General features: G+C 44.9%; 1 pseudogene; it reads right to left on the reverse strand.

The window, feature by feature from the left end:
* Positions 1 to 12,215: 12,215 nt before the first annotated feature.
* On the reverse strand, positions 12,216 to 13,006 carry LOC147957452 (large ribosomal subunit protein mL101 (rPPR4) pseudogene; annotated as a pseudogene).
* Between the last annotated feature and the right edge of the window lie 8,119 nt (positions 13,007 to 21,125).

Genomic DNA, 21,125 nt, shown 5'->3' on the forward strand with positions numbered 1-21,125 from the left:
CTGTTATTTAGTTGAAATAAAGTAAAAACTAGTATTTTCCTGTCTGTTTTCTGATTTATCCATGCAATATAAAAATACCCCGAAAATAAAAGTTCTCCAAATGCCCTGAAAATGGAATATGGTTTTTTCTGGAATATTTGAGAATATCTGGCACTGAGAACACAGTAGCGGGAGCAAGCACCTCGCCACGAGGGTCCAGGGCGCGCCCCCTGCCTCGTGGGCCCATGGTTCCCCCCTCCACTTATTCCTACACCCACACACTTCTTCTTCCTCCCGAAAAAATCACCATCCAGCTCAAGCACGAGTTCTAACTCATTTTGCTGCAATTTTCGATCTCCTTGCTCAAAGCACCTCTCACAAAACTGCTTCGGGGGATTGTTCCTTGGTATGTGACTCCTCCATTGGTCCAATTAGTTTTTGTTCTAGTGCTTTATTCATTGCAAATTTGTGCTGCCTAGGTGACCATGTTCTTGAGCTTGCATGTCAAATTTATATGGTTCCAAGTAGTTCTAATGCATGATATAGTCTCTAGGCACTTGTAGGAGTAGTTGCTATCAATTTTGTTGAGCTTGGTTCACTTTTATTTGAAGTTACTAAAATTTTTAGAAATTTTCAGATGAAGAAATATGGTTAGGAAAATGTACCAAGGTGGTTCTTCAAGGAAGCAAGGACCCAGGCTTGCAATGCGTGATGCTGATGATGAGCCACCAAGGGACGCTCCAGTGCAGCCTTGTGAATGGCCTTCAGAAAACTTTATGTGCGGGAATCAAGGAAGAATTCAACGCATATTTGCGTAACTCTGATCTTGTGAGCTTCGAGGGAGAAAAGTGCCACCAGTACCACTATCTCACTAGTTGCTTTGTGAGGAGGCAAAAGGAAGACATTTTATTGCCAAAGAGGAGGCAGATGAGTACGAGAGGAGGGCGGAGGCAACTCGCCGCCACGCTGCGGCTCAGGAGGCAATAGCCGCTTCATCTCAGTACGACCCCAACTACAACTATGGATATCCGCCAAGCCATCCGTGGCGATAAACCAACTTAGATGTCGGTGCTCATACTCTTTCATTGTATTATCCATGCTAGTTTATTTTATTTTTCTTGCTTTCTTATTGTGTGTTTGATAAACTTTAAGAAAAACAAAAAAAAATTAGTAGTAGCTTTTAGTTAGTTTACTTTCATGTTGTAGTAGTAGTAATTAAAAAGAAAACCCAAAAAGATTTCATGTTCTTCTTTTTGCTTGTTGGGAGCTTTCCCGTGTAAATAGTTTTATTTTTTTCTTTTCTTTGGGGGTCGATAGGAGAAGACCATAATGAAATTGTTGAAGTGGCTCTTTTATGCATTATTGTTGATTTAACCAAGAGCCCATATTGCCTTGTCTTCTCCTGTTTATTCAATGCTCGCAGATTCCAGCTTAGTCCAATGCACGTGCACTCTTATTATTATTCTCATCGTTCGGTCGTGCAACTGAAAGGCAATTATGACGATATATGATGGACTGACTGAGATGAGAAAAGCTGGTATGAACTCGACCTCTCTTGTTTTTGTAAATATGATTAGTTCATCGTTCTTGATTCAGCTTATTATGAATAAACATGTTTGCAATGACAATTATAGATTATAGTTGCTTATGCCATGCTTGATTAGCTATGAGTTATAATGGTTTACCTTGCGTGCCAACATGCTATTAAAATGGTTGTGATGTGGTATAGTAGGGTGGTATCCTCCTTTGAATGATTTAAGTGACTCGACTTGGCACATGTTCACACATGTAGTTGAAAAAAATCTACATAGCCTTCACGATATTTATGTTCATGGTGGATTATATCCTCACTAGTAGAAAAAGGGGCTTTTGTTCGGGCCTGGCCAGCCCATTAGTCCAAGTTCTTATACGAACAGGGACCAACGGGTGCATTCGTCCCGGTTCGTGAGCCCAGGTGGCCGGCCGGGGCCTCGCGGGCTTTGGTCCCGGTTCGTCTGGACCCATTTGTCCCGGTTCTAGGAACGAACCGGGACCAATGGGCCTCGCTCCTGGCCCATAACCATAGGTCCCGATTCCAGCCACGAACCAGGACAAATGATTTGCCTATATATAACCCATCGCCAGTGAGCAGAGCACTCCACCCTGCTCTGTTTTTTGCTGGCCGGCGAGGGGAGGGCATTTGGGTGCTCTAGCTCACCTCCTATGCACATGAGGTGTTCGATGAAATGTCCAAGCCACACTAGTTAATATTTCTTCTCTCGAAACTCAACCTCCGAGCTCCATTTTCCCCGATATTTTTCTAGGTTTAGCGGTCCGTCACGTCCCGTCTCCATCTTCACCGTCGTCGATCGCCCGCGCCGATCTCATCGCCGGCACAACCGTGGTGAGCCTCTTGTTCTTATCTTCTTTCTGAAAGAAAAAAGTTCTTACTTGAGATAGATACTTGTATAATTTTCTTACTTTTATTATTCCTTGTTATTATATAGTGCGATGGTTCTGGTATCCGCCCCCGTCGGCCCTCATCCTGTCTATGATTCGGATGTGGTATATATTATCTTTTTATAACTATTTGGTTCATTTATTGTTTATGACAATTATGCCGACCAACGTGACATAGATTTTATTTATGTAGGAGGTGGTTGAACCGGAAATTCCAACCGACCCTATTGTCGAGAGGTTAAATTTAGTCGAAGAAGAAAACAATTACTTGAAGGAAAAAAATTGAGGAGGAGAAGATGATATTGGAGTTGCATGTTGCGGATGTCGTCGATGATCACAAGATCAAGATGGATGCAATGCGGTTGAAGATTAGAAAGATTAGAAAATATGCCATTCATACCGAGGCTTGGTATCATTATGTCGTTGGATCAATTGTTACCTTAGTTGTGATTATGAACGCATTTGTTGTTGCATTGGAAGGTTCTACATAGTTTCAATGTATGGTTTAACTAGATGCTCTAGAGAGCTATATGTTGTTCAATTTGAATTATGTATGTACTTTGGTTTTAATGTGATGATGAACTACTATTAATTTGGTCAATTATCTATCCATGTTCATTTGTAGTGCTTTTCAATTTCAGGGTCTTATAGCTGAAAAAAATCAGTAAATGCATGAAAAATAACAAATAAAGTAAAAAGGGTTGAAAATTGATGATGTGGATTTGAATGGTGCATTTTGAACATAGAAAAACTATGGAGTTCAAATAAGATCAAAAAAATGAAATCCTTTTATAACAGACGAGTTTACGTATGAAACCCTGATACTTCGAAAGAGATTGTCCGTTTTGTACACGAAGTGCATCCAGTTTTTGCCGTAAGCCTCTCTACTTTCTTGCACATGCTATGTGTGTGAAATGATGATACCATGCCAACTTTTAACCTTTTCAGAGTTCAATTGTAGTGCTTTTCAATTTCAGGGTCTTATAGCTGAAAAAAATCAGTAAATGCATGAAACATAACAAATGAAGTCAGAAAGGATTGAAAATTGATGATGTGGCTTTGAATGGTGCATTTTGAACATAGAAAAACTATGGAGTTCAAATAAGTTCAAAAAAATGAAATCCTTTTGTAACAGGCGAGTTTCCGTATGAAACCCTGATATTCCGAAAGAGATTGACCGTTTCGTACACGAAGTGCATCCAGTTTTTGCTGTAAGCCTCTCTACTTTCTTGCACATGCTAGCTTCGCTGACTCGCTCGGCTCGCTGGGCCGGAATGGGCCTTGTTGGAGTCGCCCACTACTTAAGGGGGCGTTGGTGTGTGCGTAGAGGCAAGCGGTGGCGTACGGCTAGTTGGCCGAAGGGCTTGCATGTGAGATTGTATCTTCTTCCTCGATCCCCTTCTCTCAAGCTTGTAGCTCGGATTTGAATTCTATGGATGAATAGAGAGAGAGAGAGAGAGAGAGAGAGAGAGAGATCCCCTTAACAATACCCCACATCTACAAGTTAAGTCCTCCTCCGCGCACCTTGGCATGCTTCTTGGGAGCAACGACCTTGTCAACAATGTCATGTATATGCACTGTAACATATGCTTTGATCACAGCATTTGGATATTTCAGTTTAAGCTCCATGAGAAACTGGCACACAACACATCTCTCCTAAAACTCATGAACTTTGTGAATTTTATCCTTGATGTAAAAATAATTAATTAATAATACAGATAAGAAGAGCCGAGATGACAATGTGTACAAAATAGAGAAAAGGAGGTTCTTCTACCTTAACATCCATGTCTTGGCAACTGAGTTTTTTCCGTGTTTGATCTTCCATGGCTTCTATGGCCACTAATTTACACCGACGATATCTGCCCAGGTGTTCGAGAAAGCAGTTTGCAAGATCATACTCATTGCTAACCAACTTATGAGTCATGAAGAAATACGTTGCTGAATTCACCATGCTTCGCTTACAGAGCAAACCACAGTTAAACTAAGAGCTGGTACCTCCTTGTAGGTTTCTTCTTTCGCGATCCATGGACAAAGATTATGATTGACACAAGTAGGCTTAAGTTTTACAGAGTATGGTCAGAATTGGCTGGGTACTCCGAATGGAAGGACTTCAAAAAATGCACGGTAAAATAGTCTGAATATGGAAAATGCCAGAAAGCCGTGTCTAGATAATTTCCTACGCTCCACCGTCAGTTAGAAAGAAAAAAGATGATGTACAACTCGTCTCTCGGTGAAAAATGGGCTGATATATTAGTTTGGTAGCCAATCGCCGGCTTCCCTAAGGATTCATCTTTAAATTTATATATTATTTGCTTCAGCCGGTGGCGGCCACTGCTTCATGCCATTGGTAAACTGCGAGAGACGTTTGACGGGCTGGAAGGGGTCACCGGAGACCTGAGCTCTGAGCTGGTGGTCGACGGGACCATGGTAGGGAGCCTGGCTAGACTATGAGAGAAGCTAACATGGTGGTCTAGTAGAAACCAAGCAACCATGTCTGCTGCAAGGTCTCTGCAATGCCAGTTGAGGCCCTACCATTGAGGCTGGTAGCTGCTATCGTCCTCACACTTGCAATATCTAAGGAGCATCACTGTTAACCTAAAACTCTAGATATTTGATAACAATCGACAGGTAATCGTAGTTTGCAGTTTAGACACAAGCTGCGAGTCAACAGAGGCATACAGACACAGATGATCAAGACAGGGCATCCTTTGATTGTACAGATAGAAGTTTGTATGGTAAGCACAGTATGGTACATATGAGAAATGATCTGACCTAATTTAGAGGGAAGTGGTTATTATCCACATTGTATACACATTTTACCATCATTCTTCTCTGTTGTAATCAATCAAAAAGCATGCACATCTATCTAGCCAACACGAGGAAGGTTCACGTAGACCATGGCTAGAAAGGTAGAAACCAATCAACCATGTCAGCTGCAAGGAACATCTGTCGATTTAGGGAGTTCAATTGCATGCTTTGGCTTGGAAATTTGGATTCCAGTTGATTTGAGCTTAATGCCTGCATCAATAGCGTATGATGAATTCCTTCACGCTCTTATTGTGTTATGGTCATGCTAGTTAACTCTTCATGAAATAGACTCCATTCAGTAGCATCACACTTTCTGAGCTGCTAAGTTACCTATTTTACTCCTTTTTTGTTTGTGTTCCTTTGGTTGTGTGACTTTTGATGTGCATTTTTTCTAGTGAGGTGAGATTTTAGAAGAAACTGAAAAGGATATGTAAGTAGTTCGAACATGGAAAATTTGGTGGCTTTAACCAGCTGCCCCACAGGCCAGCAAGGTTCGGGTGTAAGACCGAAGCTCCAATGGGTGGCTGCAGAGGAGCGAGCTGCTCCATGAGGAAAAGTAAAAAGAATAGAGACAGAGAGGAAGCGTAGGGGAAAAGGAGGAAGCAGGTGACCATGGTGGAAAAGGGAGAGAAAAAGGAAGAAGCCTCCTATGGTTGCTCAATTTTGCTTTCACATATTATGAATAAATGATTCCATTTAATTAGGAATTTCCAAATGCGCTTGTGATAATCCCATATACCAAAGCCTGACCAGCGGCCTTGGCAGGTTTTTTTTTCCTACTCGTTGTTTCTCAAGAGACGTCATCCAGACAAAATAAGTACAGACATCTGGTAGAACATCATCAGCCTTCATGTCCTGGATTATGCTAGGAACCTTATCAGGTTGGTTAACCTTCATGTATGGTGTCATTAAGCTGTTGTAGGACTTCGCAGTGAAAACAAAGTTGAGCTCCTTCAATAGTTAGCAAAAGGATTTATTTTTATGTTGGATGTGTTGCTATCTATTCAGAATGTTCGGGCAGTTCCGAAGCTGCAATGTTCCCAAAACAATCTGGAGGGACATGGAACCATTCCGGCAACCTTAGTTAAAATATGTGCGGCACCACTAACAGAAAGCCTCACCCGCTCAACCCTAAATTTCTGATGACTTTTAAGCATCTCCTTCACTTCTTCAAAGAGCGGGCCCATCGCAGATAATCGCTCAACAGCTACGAAAGGATCTGACAGGCAAGAAACAATGATTTCCATGTTGTGCACAGTAATTTTCTTGAAGTGCCAATTTTGCATTCAAAGTTGTGACAGGTCTTCACAAGTTTTTACAATTCAGACGCACTCACACAGGTGCAATTATCGAATACCTGCCACATAACCATATATAATTCAGGGTAGCAAAGTATTCATTCATGGCAGCTCCTATCACATATTTAAGGGCATTGCAGTCACAGACTCATAGTACATGAATTCAATTTTTGTTTCAAAATAAGCAAAGCATGTATAGTTCATTCGTTATCGAAGACAAGACCACAATACAACTAAAGAGCAGAGTATTTCAAACAGCTCAACTGAAAAGCAAATGTTAGGCATTTGTGCGATGTCTGTTTGGTATTAGGCTCGGACTATCGGCACCCCTTCATCAGGTGGATAGGAGTAGCGACAGTTGTTGCTAAGATAGTGGCTTCAGACTACCTAATGTACTACTTTGTAAGGTCTTTGTGAATAATTAATAAAATGTCTGCATGCATCGTCCAGATGCAGAGGCCGGGGGTAACCCTCCTTTTCTAAAAAAAAATATACGAAAGCCTGCCCAACGGCCTTGGAAGGTTTTTTCCTACTCGTTGTTCCGCAAGTGACATCACCCAGATATTATAAGTATAGACATCTGGTAGAACATCATCGACCTTCATGTCCTGGATGATGTTGGGGAGCTTCTCAGGTTGGATGACCTTCATGTATAGTGTCATTAAGCCGTTGTAGTCATGCAGGTACACTTTCGAATAACTGCCACATAACCATATATAATTCAGTGTAGCAAAGTATTCATTCATCGCAGCTCATATAACATATTTAAGGGCATTGCAGTCAGAGACTCACACACAAATTCAATTTTTGTTTCAAACAAGAGAAGCATATATAGTTCATTCTTTACCGAAGACAAGGCCACAGCACAACTGAAAAGCAGAGTAATTCAAACAGCCAAACTAAAAAGCAGAGCACTTGCAACAACCCAAGCACTGAGATGGCGTGCAGAAGCAGCCAGCGAACAAAAACAAATGGCAGACCAACAAAACCATGACTATATAATTTCATCTGCTCAATCATCAGTTTGGAGAAAATGGAAAACAACTTTGCCTCCCGGCGAAAATGTGATGATATATTAGTTCAAACTGAAAGTGGACATTTACCCCAACATGTACATGTGATCCGCATGTGAACAACAGAATATTATCTGCAGGTAGAAAACACGAGAAACATTGTTACTCATCATGAACTACATGCCATTCAACAGCATCACACTTATCACACACTACTTTGACCGAAGTTTTGAGCATTGCCTACTCTTTCTCTATAAATATCTCTAAACAGTATGCACCTTTTAAATGTTCCTTCCGTTGGTCATCAGGTTATGACTATAGAATCATTACTTAACTTTTCATGTGTTCTCTTGCCGATGAGTTGAGATTTTAGAAGAAACTGGAATAAATTGTCAACAAAGAACGGGGAGGTAGCGGGTATGTGCCCGCTAAGAAACCATGAAAATTTGACAGGAAAGTGTGTTGCTATAGATCCAACATCCATGGAACTGATTCTCTAACTGGCTTTCTGTCCCATTGGGAACAATGCAATCCCGGCAAAATGGACCGGTTTTAGAAGTGCTCAGTTTGTTCTGAGTAAGTGTGTAAAGTGTGTCCCATTGATAAGCACTCAGAATGTCCATTGGGAGAAGATGAATCTAATTGTGTATAGTGGAGGCAAGTGTGTAATTCATCATTTGCTTCTTCCAAGTAATTAAAGAGCAGGGCAATATGATAGTTCTTCCTCCTCCAAGAGAGAATGCAGAAACGAAGTTATCCATCCAGGCAACGTTTATATTATCAACTTTGTCACCATTCATGAATGCAAACACCCGGTCTTTAGATGTTATGTCATTTTGCTTGCTCTTTAGGATGTAAGTTCATACCTTGGCACGCCTCTGGCAGCCCAGTTTATATTATCAAATGTACAGTGGAGTATTCTTTGTCTGTAATAAGCCCATTAGGAATAGTTAGACCCGGGGTCAAGATTCAGGAGGCAAAGTGCTTCAGCCTCTTGCAGCGGGTAGTGGTTCTGAGTTCTGACACGTGCAATACCTAAAGAGCATCTCTCTTAACTCTGCAAGTCTGATGCATGATCAGCATTATGGTCATGCTAGTTAACTCCAAATGAGCTAGACACCATTCAGCAGCATCACGCTTTCTGCAAATTTCGAATGTTGCTCGCTCTGGCTCTACATACGATTTAGACCATTTAGGCTATGGAGCAATGGATTAGACAGACTTCTTCTGTGTCTTCTTGGTAGTGACGTGAGATTTCAGAAGAAACGGAAATAGAGATGTGAATAGTTATGGGTGCTCGAAGTGTGTAGGATGAACGAAGCCATATTTATTTTTTCTCAAAGCACTTATGAAAACATAACTTTTGTGCTTGGATCCACGATTTAAATCAAGTACTAGCTCACGCGTATTTTGTTGGAATTCGGCCCATGGGATCGATGACATCGAATACGACAAAAACACACGCACAGAAATTTAATAGTCGAGGGCCCTTGTCATGCCCTATTCTTTCCTCTTTATTTATTTTTCTCCTTTTCTCTCTACAATCTGTTACGAAACTTGCAGCGTGATGTGTACATATATACACACAACCAGCCGCCTTGAGGTTGTGTCGAGGTTCGCTGCCTTGGAACAATAAGAACAACAAAGAACGAGGAGCAAGAACAACAATGGAAAAGGAAAAGGTAAAGGTAAAAAGTGGTAGATGGATTGATCGATTGTGGGTTGTTCAATCGGCCATCACCTCTTATATATTTATGAGGCGGCTGGACTTCCAGGACAAGAAAAGGACTCCAAAATCATGTTCAAATGCTTCCAGATTTAACCACTCAGATTTAGGTAGGTATGAGATAGTAGTCAGGTTTGTGGGACCCACACGTCGCATACTACCTCAGACGGAGATGCACCGAAAAGTAAATTTATCCGTTTCAATGTGATGTACAACTTTCATGTTGAATGTTTTTCGATTCGGGGCAATTTTAAGGGCCGAAAAGCTCGCGCAAAACAGTCGGCAACTCGCGCTACCATGAGACAATCATATGGGTGTCTGGACCCGGCTGAAACTTTATATTAGTGGTCGGGCCACACTGCGTTGGTTGTAACTTTTGCGCACGACTTTGGATTAAGATAATTCAAATATCAAAATTAATGGTCCCAACGAGACAAAGACATTCGATGAAGAATACTTTTTCATCTGAGGTGCTCTTGTAGGTGTAATCAGCCGACCGGTACTCCGAATACCAAATCTCAGCACTCCGAGGACAGTTTCACCCCCCCCCCCCCCCCCTCGAGATGAGATCAATGGTGATGACCCGGACATCAAGGTTTTTCACTTCGACCATATGGAGATTTTTCATGTTGGATACTTTCGTTTGAGGCAATCTTAATAGTTTCTTCCATGCCAAAAACTAGTGTCAACACATGTCCCTTGTATTTCGGCAAAGCTTGTTGTGCTAAAAAATAACTTGTACATAGCTTGTTCTAAGGACGATGTCAACACTCCATCAACCATTTTGCATCTGCTCAGAGCAATAAGTCTATATCGTCCATCATTACATGTCGATTGAAATAATTCCATTGGGGGCTAGTAAAAAATCAAAATAAATCTGAATCTTTTTTGCATGCAAGATGCTCAAGTGCGTCAGGTGCTTGCAAAAATCGTGGGCAAACGACATTCGAGGAGTTCACGCCAAAAACTAAAATATTGACTATGAACAATGGGTTCGTAAAAGAGTGAATAACAAAGCCGTGTCTAGTTTCGTCCTCTCGATTATGAATTCGGGAAGAAAAAAGAAGATGCAACTTCGACTCCCACCAAAAATGAACTGAGATATAGTTTGAACCGAAATGATTAGTTGCCTCACCATATACATGTGATCGGCGTGTGTACAACTGAATATTATGCATAGCTAGTCAACACGAGAAATATTATGCTCATGGGGCTGCTAATGTAACCGACGTGTTGCACATTGTCCGCCGTGCATGTTTCTATATATATCTGGACCATATGCATCTTTTCTGGTGGGGTCCCTTATGTTGGTCACAAGGTTATGGGTGGCTCTCATTCGTCCATACTGAAATTTTTGATGAGTCTTCTTGCTGCTGGTTTGAGATTTTCGAAAAAAAACTGAAACAGAATGTGGACAAGTCGGTGCGATGTAGTGCGTGAAGGTATGCCCACCGAGAAACAAAATGCTTCTTTGCAAATCCAGCATAGGTCCCATTGAGAAGCACTCAGCTTCCCCGGCTGCGACCACTGTGTCTCGGATGAACTGCAAGAGGCATTTCAGCGAATTGGGGACACCGGCGGAGACAGGGGGACCAGCAGCCCCCCCCCCCCCCCCCCCCCCCCCCCCTAACATCAAAGAAGTAGTGCTAATTTGCCCATAAACAGTGTAAAAATTAGTGATTATTTGCTCTTAAAAGCCCATTTTCCAATGGCTTGGCCCTCCCCAACCTGTTTTTGATTTTCGGCCGAATTTCGGCCATCTCGGCATGGGGCGAAAAGTATATTTAGGTCAAAATTGCTCAAATTTGGCAAGTTTTGGTCAAATTTAAGTTAAATTGCAGTCAAAATTTGATCAAATTTCAGCCGAAATTTTTGAAAATGGCCGAAATTCGGCCATCTCAGCCTAGGGCGAAAAAAACTCAAACCGAAAATCAAAACACAGTCCCCAATCAGTTTTATTAGCATTTGGCCCTACTGATAAAATTTTCCTGGCTCCGCCACTACTTGGGGACATCGACAAAGGACCTGACCTCCAAGCTGGCGGCTGACAGTGTCATCGCCAGAGCCACTAAATGATGGACATGCATGGTTTCTCCGATTCTAGCCAAGACCCTAACACTGGCTAGTTGTTACGATCATGACACTTGTAAAAAATGTATAAAGGATAATATATTGATATGAAGTTGATACTAAGTACAAGTACATGCATGCTTCGCAACAACATAATGCCAAGAGTCAGTCAAGACATTAAAGATGCACATTACCAAATTATTAAAAAGATCATGCTCAACCAATTACAGCCTAGATCTTGAGTTTTCACTCTAAACATCAAGTCCAAACCTGCATCTTTTGACTACTCTATACGCCATGGGTATTTAAATGCACACATAGTCTGCTTGATCTTTCCTCTGGCTATTCTGCTCAACAAGAAAAAAGTATGTTCTTCAAGTTATTTTCTCTCTGTAATCCTCGTCACAAGGTATCTACCTTTACATATTTTTGTGTAGATCTGAACACCAAGATGATGGTTGCAATCATCCCTCGTGTAATTAGCGAGGATCTGACAATTTTTTACACTTCAAACGCACTCCCGTTGCATAACCATATAAAGTTTGGAGTAGCAAAGGATTAATTCATCACAGCTCATAGCACAGGTACTGTTCAGAGTAGCAAAGGACATTGCAGTCAGAGTACATGAATTAAATTTCAATTCGATCAAGCGAAACATGTATAATTCATTTAGTCGACCACAGTACAACTGAAAAGCAGAGCATTCAAAAAATCTCATGAACTCCGATGGCGTGCAGAAGCAGCCGGCAACCAGAATTGAATGTCAAGCTAACATTTCAGTATGGCGTCACAAGTTTTGCACAAGAAGACAGCCAAAAAATTCTGAAAGCACTCTGCTGTCTGTTATTGAGAAGAAACAAAGTGGGATGCTAATAAACATTATCAATCAACACAGATGGAATCGACCAGCTTGTCAGTTTCCTCACTGAGTTTCACATTTTCGATCTTCAGACGGTGTCGCATCCCGGGGAACTTCTTCCCAGCCGCCGCGTACGTCCGTACCAGCGGCTCAAACACCACCGTCCCCAGATCTTTCTGAACCTTCTTTAGCACCTCGACAAAACTCTCAGCGCCGTCCACGTCTTTCTTCTTCTCAAAGTAGCCGATCAAGGTCTTGGTCACGTCATGTGGCGGCACCCAAATCCTGCCGCTGCTGTGTCCCTTCTTGACTGCACGGTCGGCGCACCAATGGGTATTCTTCAGATCCCCTACCTTGAGATAGTGCTCCATGAAAATCTCCCACCTCTTCGCGTTAAGCCTTCCTCCGCGCATCTTGGCACGCTTCTTGAGAGCAATGGCCTTTTCAATCATACCCTCTGTAACATATGCTTTCATCAGAGCATTTGCAACCCGGATGTCATATTTAGAACGTTTCAGGTCAAGCCCCTCTGTTTCCTTAATATCAGAATCATTGTTAGATGCCTCGGCTGAAGTTTCTTTTTCCAACTTAGCCGTTTCAGTTGTCACAGCACCAGTTTCTTTAGTCTTAGGTGGATGGATGTATCGGGCTTCCCATTCTTTGCAACAGGCCTCAGCAGCAAGCAGATCTTTCAAGCGCCATAGTAGGACGCTAGAGAGTGGTCCTACACATGGTCGGAAAGTCGTTGCTAACCAGATCTTTCAACCTTCAGATCTGGGGACGGTGACGTTGAGGAGGGCCGACGGTTGATCATAGTAGAGATGCTAGGGTCGTTGCTAGTTTAGGCATCATGGTCGGAAAGCCTGAGAGAGTGGATATGGCCTTTACTAGAGCTCATGGGGTTGCTCGCTTACTGGTCAGTATTTTGGACATCGAGTTTGTGCCTGATGTGGTTAAGTGGGCGTATCAAGGGCAGGTTTACAACCTTCAGATTGAGTTTGAGGATGACAGCCTGTTTGCTGACGCACCTGCTGCCACTGATATTGATATGCACGAGGATGATGAGGGTGCGGGGGTTAAGGAGACTCCGACCGCTGATCCTGGACGAGAGATGTCCGAGGGACCGGGGTCTGTTGCTCAGACGACCGGAGGTGGGACGGCGCCGCCTTCTTCACTGCCGTCGACCACTCTGAAATTTGTATCTATTGAGCCTGCTACTGCACCTTCGAGGCTTTGGAGCGAGCGGGTGGAGTCTTTGGAGGATTTTGAGCACTCTTTACCCGCGTTGGACTTTGAGGGTCCGGGTGTGGAGGGCTCTTGCGAGGAGGAGGGTTTGGAGATAGTGATCTCGCCCCCCTCGGTTTTTGGTGAGACGACAGACCTGCAGGTGGTGGCTCCGAGCTGTGCAGGGGGGTCGAGGCAGGTGGCCTCGGCGCCCCCTTCTCCTCTCGTTCCGGTGTGTGCTACCGTCACGGAGGGGTCACCTTCGGGAGGGGGGTCAAGGCAGGTGGCCTCGGCGCCCCCTTCTCCTCGTGCTCCGGTCGGTGCTACCGTGAGTGAGGGATCACCGTCGGGAGGGGGGCGGGGCAGGTGGCCTCGGCGCCCTCCTCTCCTATCGCTAGGCCGATGTTGCAGGACGCAGGCCCAGTCTTTGGAGGGGGCTTGGGGCGGGTGGCCTCGGGGTCCTCTCCATATTCCGCGCCTTGGGGGACCACCCCGCAGATGGCACCGGCAACCACTCCTGGCCTACAGTCTGGGGTGGATGGGGAGCAGGGCCAGGTGGCCCTTGGTTCCCCATCAGATGACTCGGCGCCCTCACCCGGTCGTGGAGACCGGTTGAGTGTTCGGGGGATGACAGGAGGTCAGTCCCCGGGAAACTTCACTCGGGAGGAGGTTATCCGGTTCGGCGGGATTCCGGACCAGGCGGCTGAGGGCCGACGGTTGAGCTGTCGTCTTCAGGGCCGTCCGGAGGTGGACGACATGCAGCAGCGGTGCGCCGTGAGGGCGGGCAAGCTTCGTTATGTTCAGGTCACTACGGGTATGTCAGTTAATACTTCTAATTCCATCTTGCATTTTTCGAACGATGAGATTGTTGATAATGCAAACCAACTAGGGATTTCACTAGGTAGTAACGAGGGTGAAATTTCTAATTCCATCAATGATTTGCTCGATCTAGAAGCCGAGAGGGCTTTAGATATGATTCGAAATTTAGCTGCCGTCAAACCCATGAATGATTCCGAGATTGATGCTTTGGGAGTCCGGGTGCTTGATAATTTTTGTGCCGATCTCGCGCCTCCCCTCCCGGAGCCGGAGGAGGAGGATGAGAGTGTCGAGATGGAAGTTGCTAGACCCCCTGAAACGGGGAGAGAGGACCGGGCAGGCGCGAGGAGCATCCCTAAGCGCAAATGGAAGCGCAAGATTTACCCAACGTCCGCAGTGCGTAGGAGTGCTAGGATCCGCACGGCTAAAAAATTCCACGACGAGATATGAGAGGAATCTTTTGGAATAGCAGAGGTATTAAGGACTTGGCTAAAAGAAGGTTTCTTGCAGATGCATCCATCGAACATCGACTGGATTTTATTGCGTTGTCGGAAACGGGTAGATCAAATTTTTCACCACAATTTCTCAACACTCTTTCGGGGGGTATTGAGTTTGACTGGCATTGTCTGCCACCGAGAGGGAGATCGGGAGGGATCTTACTTGGTGTTCGATGCGATTCTCTCGAAGTTCGAAGTGTGGTCATGGGAGATTTTGCGGTGAAGTTCAGGGTGCGGTCCAAGGTTGACGGTTTTGATTGGGCTCTGGTGGCGGTGTATGGTGCCGCACAGGCAGAATTCAAACCGGATTTCTTGGCCGATCTAGTTAGAGTTTGTGGTTCTGAGCAGCTCCCCATTCTCGTTGGGGGAGACTTTAACATTATTAGGAGACGTGATGAGAAGAACAACGATAATTTTGACGGGAGATGGTCGTTCATGTTCAACACTATCATTGAAAGCTTGGATCTGAGAGAGATTGAGCTTTCAGGTAGGAAGTTCACTTGGGCTAATGCCGTGCCAAATCCAACGTTTGAGAAGTTGGATCGGGTACTCGCAAGTGTCGAATGGGAACAGGAGTTTCCCTTGGTAACAGTCCAGGCTCTCTCTCGCGGTATCTCTGATCACACACCTCTTTTTCTTGACTCTGGTGGGGCTACCTACTCGGGCAACAAGAATTTGTTCTCGTTCGAGCTTGCATGGTTCGAAAGAGAAGGGTTCCTGGAGCTCGTAGCCAGAGAGTGGGTCAAGGATGCAGGCGGTAGGAATGCGCTTGAGCGCTGGCAGAATAAGATTAGGCATCTGAGAAGTTTCCTACGTGGGTGGGCTAAACATCTCAGTGGGGTCTATAAGGTTGAAAAGGAACGGCTCCTTGCCCTTATTCAGTCTTTAGATGTAAAAGTAGAAACCACGGTGTTGCCTGCCATCGAACTTCATACCAAACTTGATGTTGAGATGAGGCTCAAAGAACTCCTTCGTGAAGAAGAATTGAAGTGGGCTCTGCGGGCCAAGGTTCGAAGAGTGGTCCAGGGGGACGCGAACACTCAATTCTTCCACATGATTGCCAATGGCAAACATAGGAAGAAGAGAATATTCCAGCTAGAACAAGATGAGGGTACGATTATCGGGCAGGAAAATTTGAAGCTTTACATTACTAAATATTACAAACGATTGTTTGGACCACCAGAGGAGAACTGTGTGTCTCTGGATGAGTCTAGAGTCGAAGATATACCTCAACTTACGGCTGAGGAGAATGATATATTAACTGCCCCTTTTTGGGAAAAGGAGGTTTTCGAGGCGGTATCCCAGATGAAAAATAATAAGGCACCCGGTCCGGATGGCTTTCCAGCTGAGTTTTATAAGAAGTGCTGGCATATTATTAAAGGGGACCTGTTGCCGATGTTCCATGATCTGTTCTCAGGACATTTGCAACTTTTCCAACTAAATTTTGGAACAATAACACTGCTCCCTAAGAAAACAGAGGCCGTAAGAATCGAGCAATTTCGGCCTATCTGTCTTCTGAATGTCAGTTTCAAAATTTTTACCAAGGTTGGGACGATTAGGCTAACACAGATTGCGCATGCAGTGGTGCAGCCTACTCAGACGGCTTTCATGCCGGACAGGAACATCCTGGAAGGGGTTGTGGTCCTTCATGAAACGCTCCATGAGATCCACACGAAAAAACTTGATGGAGTTATTTTCAAAGTGGATTTCGAGAAGGCATATGATAAAGTCAAATGGCCGTTCCTTCAACAGGCCTTACGCATGAAGGGCTTTGATGAAGCTTGGCGACGCCAGGTGGAAGCATTCACGCAAAAGGGGAGTGTTGGAATCAAAGTGAATGACGATATAGGCCATTATTTCCAAACGCATAAGGGTCTGAGGCAAGGCGATCCGATGTCCCCGATACTTTTCAATATAGTGGTTGACATGTTGGCACTCCTGATTGGGAGGGCGAAAGAAGCCGGTCAGGTGGGTGGCTTGGTGCCTCATCTGGTCGATGGTGGTGTGTCCATCCTGCAATACGCCGATGATACTATCCTCTTCATGGAACATGATTTGGCTAAAGCGAGAAACATGAAGTTAGTGTTATGCTTATTTGAACAATTGACGGGGCTTAAGATTAATTTCCATAAAAGCGAGTTGTTCTGCTTTGGTAGAGCCAAAGACGAACAAGAGGCATATAGACAATTGTTTGGTTGTGAAGTGGGAGCTTTACCTTTTACGTATCTAGGTATTCCCATTCACCATTGTAAGCTAACAAACAGCGAGTGGAAGTGCATAGAGGATCGGTTTGAGAAGAAACTGAGTTGCTGGAAAGGAAAACTCATGTCGTATGGAGGCCGATTGATTCTTATTAACTCGGTGCTCACGAGTTTACCTATGTTCCTCTTATCCTTCTTTGAGGTCCCAGTTGGGGTTAGGAAACGGCTGGATTTCTATCGATCCAGATTCTTTTGGCAGAGTGATGAACTTAAGAGAAAATACCGACTGGCCAAATGGGATATTATCTATCGACCAAAGGACCAGGGGGGCCTTAGTATTAAAAATCTTGAGGTCAAGAACAGATGCCTGCTTAGTAAATGGCTATATAAGTTGTCACTTGAGACGGAGGCAACATGGGCGCAGATTTTACGCAGTAAATATCTGCATTCCAAGACCCTATCCCAGGTCACTGTCAGACCAAATGATTCGCCGTTCTGGAAGGGGCTTATGAGAATCAAAGCTACCTTCTTTAACAGAACCAGGTTTATTGTCGGTAATGGTATCAACACTCGATTCTGGGAAGATACGTGGCTTCACTGGTAGAAAAAGGGCCTATAGTCCCGGTTCGTAAGGGCCTTTAGCCCCGGTTCCGGAACCGGGACTAAAGTGTCGGTACTAATACCTCCCCCCTTTAGTCCCGGTTCAATCCAGAACCGGGACTAAAGGCCCTCCACGTGGGTAGTGCGCAGAGCCCAGTCAGGAGACCCTTTGGTCCCGGTTGGTGGCACCAACCGGGACCAATAGGCATCCACGCGTCAGCACTTCTGTGGCTAGGGTTTTTGTTTTTTTTTGAAAGGGGGGGGTTGGGGGTTTTGGGGGGTTAATTTAGGTGTTTCATATATTGTGTTAGCTAGTTATAATTAATAGAGAGAAGTGTCCTCTATTATGTCCGTGCTTGGTCGACGCTACGTACTATACATACGTATATAGAGAGGACTAGACACGCTAGCTAGCTAGTAAGCAAACGAAGGAAACAGAAGATCGTCATGAACATATATGCATATATACAGAGAGAAGTGATATCGACCACCTCTCCTTCTCCGAGAGATTGGTCGAACAACAAGTTCTCGTATATCTATCTGACACTACCGGCTACATATATACAATAATTATCTCTTACAAATATAATCATACGGACTCAGGGTCCACATAGAATTCTCCGTCTTCAGGGATCACGTGGTCAAGAAAGAATGCCGCCAATTCCTCTTGAATTGCTCGCATGCGAGCTGGTGCTAGGAGTTCATCCCGCTTCCGAAACATCTAATTTGAAGAAGGGGGTCAATACATATATATATATAAATGAATGAAACTCAACACAAATGATGGTAATAAAATAAAATTGTGAATGTTGTTATTTACGTACTTCATATTGTTCGTTAGAGTACCCGCCCCGCTCATAGGTCATGTGGCGGATGGACTCGCAGATGTAGTATCCACAGAAATCATTCCCTTGTTCCTGCCACAACCACTTTACAAGAAATAGAGGTCAATCAAAGTGATAAGCAAGAATGCTAAATGGTATTGATGAAACTAGTGCTTGAATCACTAGGAGATGCGCGGAACATGCTACTATAGTACTTACTTTCGGGTGTCTAAATTCCAGCTCCTTCGGCAGTCCCGGAACTGTTTTGGTGAATTTTCTCCAAACCCTGCCGGACAAAGAAAACAATTACTTGATATCAGGAAATGAACAAAGTTGCTGATATGGTGGATAATGATCGATTTAACTTACTTCTTGAGGATTTCAGTCATGTCCGCATACTCCTTGGGATCTTTTCGTTTAGAGTCCAAGACGGTTACTACTCCCTGCTCAAGCTTAATCTCTAGGAGAATATAGTGGAAACTGCACACACATGCATAACTCATGAATTACATTACTATAACCTTGACTAATATATAAGGGAAACCGAATACGCACAAGACAGTAACACTCACCTGAAGTTGAAAGGAAAGAGTATTATATCTTTGTTTTAATTTATTACGAACGATCGTAGCAAGCTGGCCTCGGTAGCTGCGGCATGAAGTTTAACCTGAGTTGCATCCATGAGATATGTGTTAATGAACCCAATATCACCGACTTGTCTTTTCTTCAATTCGGCGATCTTCAATCTGCATAATATAGTGAGGATGATTATAAATACATGCAATGAAAGAGCTAAGCTATATAGAGAAACTTAATGACAGAAGTAGTACTACTTACAGACAATAGCAGGCGACCGTTGTTTTATCGAGGGCCAATTGATTAAAAAACTGATAGAACTCCTCAAATGGAACAGGCAACAGATCAATTCCAACGAGGTCATGCTCCTTTTTAACTTTCACATACAAAGTACTCCTCCCCCCAGAGTCTCTGCAGATTTTCAAGTACCAATCGTGCAATCTTCGCATCATCGTTGATAGAGATCTTTCATCTTTGACGAGAGGCTTCCCGTACTCGTATCTTTGTATCTGCACCTCCATGGGTTCATAATGTACTTCGTCGAGCAGGTAATCTGCAAGATTGCTATAACCGGGCACCATCCTCGGATCATTATCGACGTTGTGGCTAGGCACCTTGAGCGGGGGGCACGATTGCTTCGCTTGTTCGCCGAGCTGGGCAAGTTGTTTCCCAGCTCGTCGTTCTTTTAGCCTTTGATCACTGACAGTACTTCCCGACCGCTCCGCTTCGGCAAATTCCTTTCCAATAATGCGGTCATAGTTTCCTTTCGGCTGATCAGACTTCGGTGGTTTTGTCAGGGCAGCCAGAGTGCGCTTCACTTTCACCCGATCTACCTTCTCCTCCGGAGGTGGATGTTTCTTTGCTTTCACCCCTTCAAAGAATTTCTTCACTTCTTCTCGCGCGATCTCGGCGTTCTCCTCCTGGGTCCTCTCGTATGGTAACTTCTCTGGAGTCTTCAGAGAAGGACCGAATCTGTATGTCCTCCCGCCTCTGGTTGTACTGCTAGACGCCGACCGAGCAGACGTAGCGGTTGTCTTCTTTACTTGCTTAAGAGGCGGAGGAGAAGGACTACGACGCGCCGGAGCAGCTGGAGCGGCGGCAGGTCTCTTCCGCCCTTGCTAACGAGGCGGAGAAGGAGGAGGCTGGCTGCTCGGGCGCGTCGGCGCAGGCGGAGAAGGAGGCGGAGTGCCGCCACGCGCCGGAGAAGGAGCCGGCCGAGGGCCCTGATCGTCACTCGCCGGAGGAGGAGGCGGTGGAGGCGGAGTGCCCTGACTCGCCGGAGGAGGAGGAGGAGGCGGTGGCGTCCAGTTCGGAAGGTTGATGAGCTCCTTTCGCCATAGGCATGGAGTCTTCAGAGCAGACCCCAGCCGAGTCTTCCCTTCACCGGTAGGGTGGTCAAGCTGGAGGTCCTCAAATCCCTCCGTTATCTCATCCACCATCACCCTAGCATATCCTTCTGGAATCGGCCGGCAGTGAAAAGTTGCGCCGGGTTCAGTAGGATAAACAGAGCCAACAGCCGCCTTGACCGTCAAATTCATCCATTGCGTCATAAGGTGGCAATTTTGAGACTCCGTTATAGCATCCACGGGATAGCTGGCAGGAGCCGTCAAGGCATGCTCTGGCTGAAGCAGCTCGGTGGAAGCCACGCTGCTTCTGCGCTGAGATGGCGGGGTAGCTTCGGGGGAGGCTTCGGCAGTACGTTTGCTGCGATTTGCTTCTCGTTCCTCTATCGCGTCTACCCTTGCTTGCAGCGCTTGCATTTGGGTCTGCTGCACTTTTTTCCTCCTCTCATGGGATTTGTAACCGCCTGCGTCCGGAAACCCAACCTTCCACGGAATGGAGCCTGGCGTGCCTCGTGTCCGTCCAGGGTGCTCAGGATTCCCGAGGGCCATTGTGAGCTCGTCGTTCTCTCTGTCTGGAAAGAACATCCCTTCCCGCGCTGCTTTGATATACTGCTTAAGCTTACTGACTGGTATGTCCATTTGATCGTTCGTCCAAATGCACTTCCCTGTTACAGGGTCCAGTGTTCCGCCAGCCCCGAAGAACCATGTCCGGCAACGGTCTGGCCAGTTAATTGTCTCTGGTTCGATCCCTTTATGAACCAGATCATTCTCAGTCTTGGACCACTTAGGCCGGGCTACGAGGTAGCCACCTGACCCCGTGCGATGGTGAAGCTTCTTCTTCGCAGCATTTTG

This window comes from Triticum urartu, chromosome 7A (genome assembly GCF_056163025.1).
Source record: "Triticum urartu cultivar PI428250 chromosome 7A, HENAU_Tu73, whole genome shotgun sequence".
NCBI lineage: Eukaryota > Viridiplantae > Streptophyta > Magnoliopsida > Poales > Poaceae > Triticum > Triticum urartu.